Consider the following 12181-nt stretch of genomic DNA (forward strand, 5'->3'; position numbering starts at 1 on the left):
TGTTGCTTGAGCTATATTGTGAGACACTGGTCCAAGTCTAAGGTGTTGGATCCGATGTAAGCACTTAGTTACGGCTCCAGCACCATGCCTGTCTTTAGGTTGCTATGTTTCCATCCATAAAGGTTATGGACTCTGGCCTTCTCAAACTGTAAGCTGAAATAAACTCTTTCTTTACCTTGGTTATGATCTTTGCAGCAGTATAAAAGTAACTAAGACACATGGTCACTGTGAGAGGGAAATGTGCCTCAAAAGTTCAAATCTTAAGATTGCCATTTTCTGGAAACCACAGGTAATGCTCTTCCATTAGTTGGGTCTGGGTTTCCTTCTCTCTGAGCAACAGTAAACTATACCTGCTTTAAAGCATGGCTGAGTAATTAAATAAACTTGTGATGTAAAGTTCCAGAAATATCAGCCCTCTTTCAAGACAGTTTAGTACCTCAATTATAAGAACTGTTACTAAAAATCTTGGGAAAATCAATTTATACAGTACTCAACAAAAGAAACAGCATGAGAAAAAAATCTTTAGATTTAAGCTGAGTAGAAGTTATAGTCTTATTATAGAAGAAGGTTTTTTGTAGAAGTTAATGTCTTGTTACTTGGATGCAGTTGTTTCCAGTCATGATTAACACTAGTTTTTTTTTTATGGACAAACACTGCATGAATAGGTTGGCCTTGTTGTGAAGGCAACTGAAGAAATGCAGCTAGCTAAATATGGGATTTGGCATAGACTGATTACCCAACATATTTTTTGCACATAAAATATTTACTCTGATAGACAAGAGCTGTTGCTGTGAATCAGATATGAGCTGTTGCTGAATCTGCTTTTAATCTAGGAAATGATAGTGATTTCATCACATAGGACTTCCTATGTCTGGTTGAAGCCTGGAAGGGATCTTTTGCTGTGTTTTCAATTTTTGCTGAGAGTGCTTGTTAGACTATTGCTGCCAGGACCCTGGTTTTGAAAACACATTAATACTCATTATTTTAAAACTCTAAATCTATGCCACCTCTAAGAAATGAGTTTCCTGGCAATGGATTTTTTTCATATTCCAGCTTATGTGAAAACTACAAATTTGTACAGACATAAAAGAGAGAGAGAGAGAGAGAGAGAGAGAGAGAGAGAGAGAGAGAGAGAGAGAGAGGAGGGGGGAGAGAGAGAGAGCAACTACCATGGTTCTTCTCAAAGCTGGATGGGGTGCCTCTGACCTATAATTCCAACACTCAGAGACTGAGGAAGGAGCGTTACTGGGGATTCAAAGCCAGCCTGTGCTATGTTATGAGCCCCTGTCTCAACAAAACAGGCTGGCAAGATGGCTCTCTGCTGTTGCAGAAGATCCTACTTCTGTTCCCAGCACCCTCACAGTGGCTCATAACAGTGTGTGCCTCCAGTTCCAGGGAACCTGCCTCTTCTGGCCCTGGAGGGTACTAGACATCCAGGTAGCGCACAGTCATACATGCAGCCAAAACCCACATACCCATAAAATAAAAATGAAGAAATCTTTAAATACATAGCAAAACAAGTTTCTTTCAAAAAATGCTTAGATTCAGGAAGTAAATACTATGTTGGTCATATGTTAAACAGTCATTTATGAAGGAAAAGAAGAAGCAAACTAAGTGGGCACTTTAAGAAAAGCATTATTTCAGTTTATTTCCATTTCAAGTTACTTAGTTAATTCATTTAAGGCAACCAAACTCTGGCTAGAGTCTAGCACTCAAATATGTACAACTTCAGTTTCTTTCCCTAGGTCTCAGTAGCATTTAGAGACTCAGGGCTGTAGGCAGGTACTCTTTCCAATGAGGAGGTGGAATGAGCCTTTTAGTATTTTCTATAGCTCTGGATTCTAGTGTGTTTCCACGTGTCAAGGCCTCAGGGGATTTAGCACCATTTTCTGAACATAAAACACCCTGCCTTGATACCCTATGACTGCTTCCCACTAAGACACTTTGGTTTAGAAACATTGTGAGAATTCCCATGGCTATGAAAAACACGTTTCTTAACAGTAAAATGGGAAAGTTTTTGTCAAAGTATTTGTTTTGGGAAAGTTCTAATGCGTAATTCTGTGGTTCTCATTATTCCCAACCCCATGGTTCTGTGCTCCCGAAGACTCAGGTAATGGGATGAAGGGAGGGCATTCTAATGGGCAGACATCCCCTGAGGTTGCCACTGACAAAGCTCAAATGTGTTTGCTTCAAGTAGTCTTCTACAAAGATAAAGGAAGAAAAGATAACACGCATGTGTCATGTCATCTTGACAGATGGTTTGAAAGAAAGAGGAAGGAAAGTGAAATAAAATCCAGTTTTCCCTAATCTCCTTCCTACACCTCTACTTTGCCTCGGGAATGTCTGCATACTTGCCCTGGAACCTCATGATGACCTAGCTGCCCCCTCAATTTGCACACAGAAGGAAGTCTTTGAGACAAGTCACCCTGGACAGGGCAGCCTAGTCACTCTGCTCTGTACAGCACATTCCAAAAGAAAGTAATCATATCTATGCCATAATCCCCTTTTTACCTTTAAAAAGAGATTTGTTGTGGTCATTAACCATTTATAAACAACCCCATTTAAATGAAAATAAACATTTATAGACAATATTTGTGTATTTGGGCATCGTTCTTGCCAAACTGCTTCCTGTTGGTAGGGAGCGCTGTCATGGGGGATCCTAAGAAGACGCAGAAATCCTGGCATAGTCTGTAAGGCTGCTTTGTCCAGCTGTTTTGAATGTAGGATCACCTGGTACTCTGATTCAGGCGGTCTGGCTTGATCAAACCACATTAGCCTGGAAGGAATCCACAGCTTTTCATTTTCTGTGGAAACAAAAATAGAAATCCTTTTCCCTAGTAACTTGTCCTTGAACTTAAATTTTGGAGTCAAAGCATTTTTTTTAATTTAATTTTTTATTTTACATGTCGATCCCAGTTCCCTCTCCCTCCCTCCCTCCTTCCCTCCCTTTTACCCTCTCTGCCCTCTCACATGCACTCTAACCACCCTCTCCCTCCCATCCCCCCCACCCCAATTCCATATGTAGGGGAATGCCATCCAGTTGGGGTCATGTAGATCTGACAGGTCATGTGAAGTAGGGACTTCACAGGGCTTCTCTCCTGTCTCTAGATTAAGGCAGTTATCCCTCCATGGGGTATGTTTTCGCAAAGTCCTTTTGTGCACCAGGGATACATCCTGGCTCCACTGTCTGAGGTCCCTTAGACTGCTCAGTCCTTCTGGCTGAGACCCATATTCGGGGGGCCTGAGCCAGTCCCATGCTGGCTTCCCAGCTATCAGTCTGGTGGCCCGTTAGCTCCTCCTTGTTCAGGTAAGCTGTCTCTATGTGTTTCTGCCGCCTGGCCTTGTCCTCTCCATCTGCATCTGAGTTCTACTTAAACTCAGTGCTTATGTATGGGTGTTTGCTCCTGTTTCCAACAGGCATTAGTTGAGGGCTCCATGGATAAGTTAGTTGTTGATCTCACTCTCAGGGAAGGGCATTTATGGTAGCCTTTCCACGGAAGCTCAAATTTTTATTTGGCAGCAGTCTTGTAGTTCTCTAGACCTTTCTTTGTGTTCAATTTTATCTTCAAACCAATACTGGCTCCCTTTTTTATGTTCTCTCTCTCTCTCTCTCTCTCTCTCTCTCTCTCTCTCTCTCTCTCTCTCTTGTCTTCTATTCCTAACCAGGCTCAATCTTCCTGGTCGCACATGTTTTCCTTTCCTCCCCCTCGTTTTCTCCTACTTCTCTCTCCATTCTCTGCCCCCCCACTTCCCCTGAGCTCTGGGGGACTTGTCCCTTGCTAGTTCTGTAAGGGACTTTATATATGAATCTCTTAGAATATACCTTGTATCCTAGTTCCTCTGGTGGTGTGAATTATAGGCTGGTGATCCTTTGATCTAGGTCTAAAATCCATATATGAGTGAGTGCATACTGTGTTCCTCTTTTTGTGACTGGAAACATCACCCTTTACAATAGCCACAAGCAACATAAAGTATCTTGGTGTAACGCTTACCAAACAAGTAAAAGACCTATATAATAAGAACTTTGTGGCTCTAAAGAAAGAAATTAAAGAAGATGCCAGAAAATGGAAAGATCTCCCATGCCCTTGGATAGGTAGGATAAACATAGTAAAAATGGCAATCTTGCCAAAAGCAATCTATAGATTCAATGCAATCCCCATTAAAATTCCACCACAATCCTTCACTAACCTTGAAAGGATAATAATCAACTTTATACTGGAAAAACAAAAGACCCAGGATAGCCAAAACAACCCTGTACAATAAAAGAACTTCAGGAGGCATCACCATTCCTGACTTTAAGCTCTACTACAGAGCTATAGTTCTGAAAACAGCCTGGTATTGGCATAAAAATAGACAGGTAGACCAATGGAATCGAATTGAAAATCCTGATATTAACCCACACACCTATGAACACCTGATTTTCGACAAAACAGCTAAAATTATACAATGGGGCGAGGACAGCATCTTCAACAAATGGTGCTGGCACAACTGGATGAGGGTGTGTAGAAGACTGCAGATAGACCCATGTCTGTCACCATGCACAAAACTCAAGTCCAAATGGATCAAAGACCTCAACATCAATCCAACCACATTGAACCTCTTAGAAGAGAAAGTAGGAGGTACCCTTGAACAAATTGGTATAGGAGACTGCTTCCTGAACATAACTCTAGGGGCACAGACATTGAGAGAAACAATTAATAAATGGGACCTCTTCAAACTTAGAAGCTTCTGTAAGGCAAAGGACACAGTGGACAAGACCATTTCCCACAGACTGGGAAATGATTTTCACCAATCCTCTATCCGACAAAGGGCTGATCTCCAAAATATACAAAGAACTCAAGAAACTAGTCAACAAAACACCAAATAGCCCTATTAAAAAATGGGGTACAGAACTGAAGAAAGAATTCTCAATAGAGGAAATCAAAAAGGCTGAAAGGCACTTAAGAAATGCTTCACATCCTTAGCTATCAGGGGAAATGCAAATCAAAAAAACTTTGAGATACTATGTTCATAGAAAAATGCAATTATTAAGAAACCTTGATTGTCTCTGTTCTTTTGTTTCTAGAACTCTTTTTAAGCTTTTGATAAATTTTAATGGAAAGTTGTTAGTAGTCAAATTCGGCGCCATTTTGTTATGAGCATGTTTTCCTGCCGGCCTGGTCCCACAGCCACGCCAGCCCCAAATAACACAGAGATGCTATATTAGATATCTGTTGGACTATTACTAGCACTTCTTAATGGCTAGCTCTGTCTTAAATATTAACCCATTTCTATCAATCTAAGTATTTACATGTGGTCTTATCTTACTGGAGAGAGGGCCCAGTCCTCTGCTCTCTCTCTGTCCTACATTTTGAATCGTATTTCTGTATATTTCTAAATTACTTCAACATTTGATGGATTTGAAATGAGAAAAAAAACAGAAGATACAAATTATTTACAGAAGATTGTAAGGAGTAAGGCTTTTCTGCCCACAGCTGGTCTTGTCCCGCTGCCGCGCCAGCCCCAAATAATACAAATTGATATAATGCTGCTGGCCAGTTACTTGTTTCTTATCAGCTAGCTCTGTCTTAAGTATTAACTCATTTCTATTAATCTCCACGTGGTCTTATCTTACCGGAGAGAGAGCCCACCAGCTTTCTGCTCTCTCTGTCTTCCATCTTGACTCCTCCTTACTAATTCCTCTTTCTGTCTCCTAGGCCCACCTATCTTGCTTTCCTATTGGCCAACAGTGCTTTATTCATTAATCAGTATGAGAAATATATTTACAGAATGACATCGCCCATCAGAAGATAGAAATTGAAAGGGAAGAAATTTTATTCTTATTTTATTTGTTATTGATTTGCCTACCCTTGACATTTGATTGTTGGTGGTTTTCTTGCTTTTTTTTTTTTTTTTTTTTTTTTGCTTGCTTGCTTGCCTTGAAACAGGAACTTACTGTTTCTCTGGGTGTGCTGAAACTCACAGAGATCTGCCTGCCTCTGCTTCCTTACTGCTGAGATTAAATTAAGCCCAGCTTGATTTATCTATACCTTGAAGTTAAAAACTGAGTAAATTGCTTTTGCCAATACATTTCACAGTTGAGTAAGGATAACAAAAACTGTTGCAGGGAGAACTATTTGGGACCAGTAAAACAGCTCAGCAGGCTTGCTGCACAAGCATGAAGAGCAGGTGTCATCTCTTGCCTTCCATGGTGGAAGAAGAAAATGGGCTTCCCACAATTGCCCTCTCACCTCTACATGAGTGTTGTGTGCTGTGGTATGTAACACACACACACACACACACACACACACACACACACACACACACTCACACACACACACACACGAGGGGGTGGGGAGAAACATCCACACACAGGGTGAATTTCTTCTTTATACCCTCAGTGTTGTACAGGATCATCTTCTTGCCAATTGCATGATAGGTATGCAGTAAACCTCACAGATACTGAGTTTACCCATGTATTGGTTGCCAATGCTTTGTCACTAGTCATAATGTTTTGGCATTTTGACTTGCATTTCTTCAAATTAATTAACTGACCTTCAACTCCAGTGTAACTATTTTTGAAATCCTCTGTCCTTTTTTTTTTTTTTTTTCAGAAACTGTGCTTCATTTTACTATAGGGCATAGCTTTTAAGAGGTGACAATTTTTAAAGCTAAGGACTGCTGAGGACAATCCTGTGAAGTGTCTGGTGGCTGCAGATGGCCTTGGGTCTGCTGTACCCTTGCCAAGCCCAAAGCTGTCAGCACCCATCTTCCCCATGGTCACACCAGAATACAGAAAGATGATGACTTAAGGACATTAGGAGGCTGATAATTACATAAATGCTCAATGTTTACAAGTGTCAGATTTTACAATCATTGGGAAAAAAAGGAGAAAATTTTAGAATTAGTCTGTACCAGTCATTCTTAAAATGTGGTTCCTGGACTGTCAGCAGCAGCATTGCCCAAGAACCAAGCACTTGTGGGGAAGGGAGCTTTCTTGCCTCCCCAGAGCTCTTGGATGGAGCCCCACAGTCGGTTCTTTGGTGACCTGTCAAGTTATTCCAGTGCCCATTCAGTGATGAGAAGCCCTGGTCCAGATCAGGAAGAGGCAGCCATGAGGGTGGGGGTGGAATGAGTATGATGGTGTAGCCTTAGTATGGCTTGAGAATTTGTATCAGTTATGACTCATCATTATATAACATACCTTTCAAGAAATGACAAATGTTGAACAATTTAGCGAGATGGAAAAACAATGAATTTGGCCACATGAAATTTAGTTTTCAATTTGCATTAAATATGAAAGCTTCTAAAGCACTTTGGATAATATTTTTCTACCATGCAAAACATGAGCAGTGACAGGCTCACCCACCCAAGTCTAATAGACTTGTGATCAATGCAGATGGGGACATGAGGGCAATCTTCAAGTCATCCAGTAGATGGTGCACTTTGGTTGCAACCTCCACATCATAATTTAATTTTGTCCTAAAATCTAAGTTTTTCAAAGCTGATAGTTGAAAAAAAAAAAAAAAAAAAAAAAAAGGAGACTTCAAGGAAGAAAGGAAGTCAGAGTTCTTGTCAATTATTTTATATGTCAAATGGTATATACGGATTTTTCCTTTTGTATCATAGCATCTTTTAAGCCCTTAACAAGTCCACAATGTAAAATGAATCACTAGAATACTTCAGTGATTCCTTGGTAATAGCATTGCATGTAGAATATAATATTTGAAAAAAATTCTTTTTGAATTCTTCTAGTTTAGCCTCTCTTGATAGCAGTGAGTGTAAGGTTGCAAGTGAATGTAAGTTGAAGTGATAGTGTATACCCATTTCAGGTTCGATTTTCTGGATGGGGAGCTTTCATCCCAAATTCATGTAAGATGAAATGATAACTCTCAGGTTATGAAGATGAAATTCAAGAGAATTGCCCAAAAGTTTTCTGGAGAAAATCCTGAAAAAGCCTACATGAATTTCACAAGACACTGTCAAGACTCATTATAGAAGAGAGGCTGGGTAAGATCAGAAAAATTTCTCATCCCTGAAGAGCTTGTGCTACTCTCACAAGGGTCTGAAGTTCAAGTCTTAGCATCCAGGTCAGGTAGCTCACAACTGCCTGTTAGTCTGGCTACACACACACACACACACACACACACACACACACACACACACACACACACACGTATACACATGCACACATATGTACACATACCCGTAAAGACATGCACAGATACACACACACACACAGATACACATATGCACATACTCTCACATACACACAAAAGTAAAACAAATGTTTTAAAAAAGGAAAATGTATTTAAATCACAAAATACAATTGTATTTAGAAGAAAAAAGACAGAGCTGGAGAGATGATGGCTCAGAGGTTGAGAGCACTGACTGTTCTTCCAAAGGCCCTAAGTTCAATTCCCAGTAACCACATGGTGGCTCACAATCATCTTTAATGTGGTCTGGTGTCCTCTTCTGGCCTGCAGGCATACATGCAGGTAGAACACTGCATACTAAACTAATAAAATTTTAAAAATAAGCAAGATATGTAAAGACAATGTTTGAATTGCTTTGAATTCTATTTTTTGTCTCACTATTTAGAAAATGCTACTCTTATTATTGCTTTGTATAAAACCCTTCTAGTTTGGAAGGGTTCATGTATTTCTTACAGTAACTTGAGTTAATGGAAAAGCAACATCCTTTTCACTTAGCCTTTGGTGTAAGACACTTCCTAGAGTTCTTCATCCATTAGGAGGACAAGGATCACAAACTTTCAAGGCTGTGTTTGTGACCGTCAAGAGGTAATTTCCTCTGAATACTTCAGATTCAATTGTTTTTAAGTTAATGTACACCATGTTGATAAGAACCAGAACTGGTTATTTAAAGCACTCATATTCATTTCTCCTCTGACCAATTGAATTCCTGTAGGATATCTTTTGCTGTTCTGAAAGTACAAAAATGTGTACTTCTATCAAAAAATTAAAAGTCAAATTACATGTCTGAAATTGAATATATCTTCACATTATCAAATTAGTAAGAAGCATTACTCTTGCTATTGATGCTGGTCGAAAGTCAGAGAGAATGTAGTTTTTCAAAAAATATTAAGATGTGCTTGTAAAGCACTAGAACACGTATGATTCATTATTCTTATTTTGTTTCCACATGAAATGATGACACCACATGGTACAAATAAGATTCTGGAGAAATTTGAAGGGTTCAATTTTCTTTTCATGCCTGCTCTATACCAAAACACTGAAAACAGCATTTCGTGATGGGTTCAGATTTCACACAGAGGGAAAAACAATGCAGTTTGATTTAAAGTTCCGTTGTTCAGGTGCTACTGGGACTAAATCAAAACAAAGAGGAAGAATGTAAGACTGTGGAAAGAGAACACAGGCTTACCTGTGGGATAATTGAAGATTGGCATACATACACACTGGCACACAGTGCATACACACAGGTGAACAGGTATACTCCGAACAGAGCAGTTAGGAGAAGTGGTAGTGTTGCTCAGGATATAGTTGCCAATAAATCTGACAGCAAGCATGGTCTCCCTAGGTTTGCTTTACCTGAGATTATAGAGGAAGAAAACAAAACATGTCTTTATCGGGACCTCAAAGGCAAATGTGTTTTTGATGCCTGCCTCTCTTTTATATTTTTTTGAAAGTAATGCACCTCAATTCTGTCCCAACCTGATGGATAAAATAACTCTTGCTTTGGAGTCAGTGTGTTCATAGAACTCTTTAAATGACTGCTCCAGAGCTTCTATAATTATGTGATTCTTTATGGTTGCTCCTTGATTTTTATTTCCATGTTAATAGCTTTGGAAAGAAGGTCACATTTCACAATACCTTAGGGACACCTATGCAATCAGAAGACTTTTTCAACAATCTAAAATTGAAAAAAAAAAAATATTATTTTCTGAATTGGAATTTAGTTATCCAAGCCATAGCTTAATGCACAATAATCTGTGTTCATGAGCTGACAGATTATGCAAATAGGAACGCATTGTGCTACCTCCATCCTTGATCAAAGGCATCCATCTATGCTCACTGCAAACAAAACTGAAAAGGTCTTTTCATCCAGAAGTTTGATCATAATTCTGTTTTCCTACAACATTTGTGTGTGTGTGTGTGTGTGTGTGTGTGTGTGTGTGTGTGTGTGTATTTATCATGGCAGGAAGACAATCAAGCTTTGGGAATTAGTTAGCCATGCAAAAAAAAAGCTTCTATAACAGTAGCAAGCACCATTCTTGGAACTACTCAGCAAAATCTTTCAAACTTACTTCCCCAAAATACACAAAATAACATGCTCATATAAATGACAAGAAAAGACTTCACTGATCCAAACAATGATATTAATTGAAATGAACATCCTTTAAAGGATCAGTTAGTTCTCAAGACTGGAAGCATTCCAAAGATAGCACTCTAAAGACGGTACATGCAGATGGACGCTAAGAGCCAAGCAGAATTTAGTGATATTTTCTTTCAATGGATTCTTTCCACTATAGCTCTTGCATAAATACAGCTTAAGTCTGTTCACACAGGACTATGGAAATATTAGGAAGGACTCATAAAATACTCTTTCTCTGAATATCTCATTTCGTCTTTCTTTTCTGACAGCAATGAGTACTTGGTGAACAGTCATAGTCCCCTGAGTTCAATAGCTATTGCCTTTGGTAAAAATAAAACCTTAGGAATTTAAAGATTGGCCAATACTTTTCTAATATCTACCTGGTTTCTCTAATAATCTGAGGTTTGTGTGGCTACCACAATACCAGATTTTGTTTGTTTGTAGATAAAGTCTCACTATGTGGCCCATGCTGTCGTCCAACTTACAATCCTATTGCCACAGTATCCCAGATTCTATGATTACACAAATGGGCCATTGTGCATGGTTTCAAGTGATGTCTTAATGCATAGGTTTTGGATTGAGTAAGGAGACAACATGCCTTTAGTTGGGGGAGGCCAAACTACTATGAGTGTTTGAGCCCAAACGACTTTAACTCAGGTATAAGGTACACTCTGAGCATAACTTAAGTGTAAGGTAGACTCCAACTGTAACTCAGGTATAAGGTAGACTCTGGGTGTAACTCAGGTGTGTAGACTCTGAGTGTAACTCAGGTATAAGGTGGACTCCGGGTGTAACATAGGTATAAGGTAACTCCTTTTCTAGAGAATATACCTATGGGTGGACAACAAATTCCCATGCTTTATATGAAAAGTGAAAATTAAAAGATAGTAGGAGTCCAAGTATATTAGCAGCTGAATTAAATAAATAAGTAATAGCTAGATATTTGTTTTCAGAAAAGTGATCATTTCTCACCCAGAAAGGAAATTTAAATATGAAAACTAGTGTAAGCATAGCTAATAACATATGTAAACACAAAGTGATGAAAGAAAAGTCAATTTCAGTTTATAAAACAGAGGAGGCATTAGAATGCTTAATGCCCATACTTAAACTGGGCATCATCGGTGCATGTTTTTAATCCCAGCACTTGGAAGTAGAGGCAGAAAGAACTGTATCTCTCTGAGTTTAAGGCCAGCCTGGTCTATAGATTTAGTTCCAGGACAACCAGGGCTACATAAACCCAGTTTTGAAAAAAAAAAAAGAAAGAAAAGAAAGAAAGAAAAAAGAAAACGAAGAATTTGCATATTTAACTTTATTAAGAAGTTTCATTTTGAAATAAAATATGTTTATTTTACTTTTAAAAACTTCTTGGAACTCAAAAAGTTTTAAGGAAGATGCCAATTTTGTAATAACTGCAATAATGAATAAAATCCAGAAAGTGATAAATCTGGGTCCTGTAGTTAAGGAAGTGCCATGTATTTGGAGAAAGGGGCTCAACCATCAGAAAATGGAAACTCGATGGCTCCAAGATCATCCCGAGATTGACAAGACCCATTCTTGTGCACAAATGCAATGTTCATAAGAAGCTTTCTTATTTCATCTTGTTTCTCAATTTAACAAACAAGACATGTTCTTTAGCTCTAGTATTGATTCCCTGTTGTCCAATAACTCATCTGTTTTCTCTAAACTCTTCTTTCCCCATCTCTTGAACTGAAATCATGTTTATACACTGTTCTCCCATGGGAAGTATCCTTAAATGTTTACACATAATTCACAATCTGTCATATTTTTCAGAGAGTTTTCCTAGTATCAGAAATTACTTTAGGCTTTAGAAGATGTCCTCATGCCCATA

Source organism: Phodopus roborovskii, unplaced genomic scaffold (assembly GCF_943737965.1).
Source record: "Phodopus roborovskii unplaced genomic scaffold, PHOROB, whole genome shotgun sequence".
In the NCBI taxonomy this organism is placed as follows: Eukaryota; Metazoa; Chordata; class Mammalia; order Rodentia; family Cricetidae; genus Phodopus; species Phodopus roborovskii.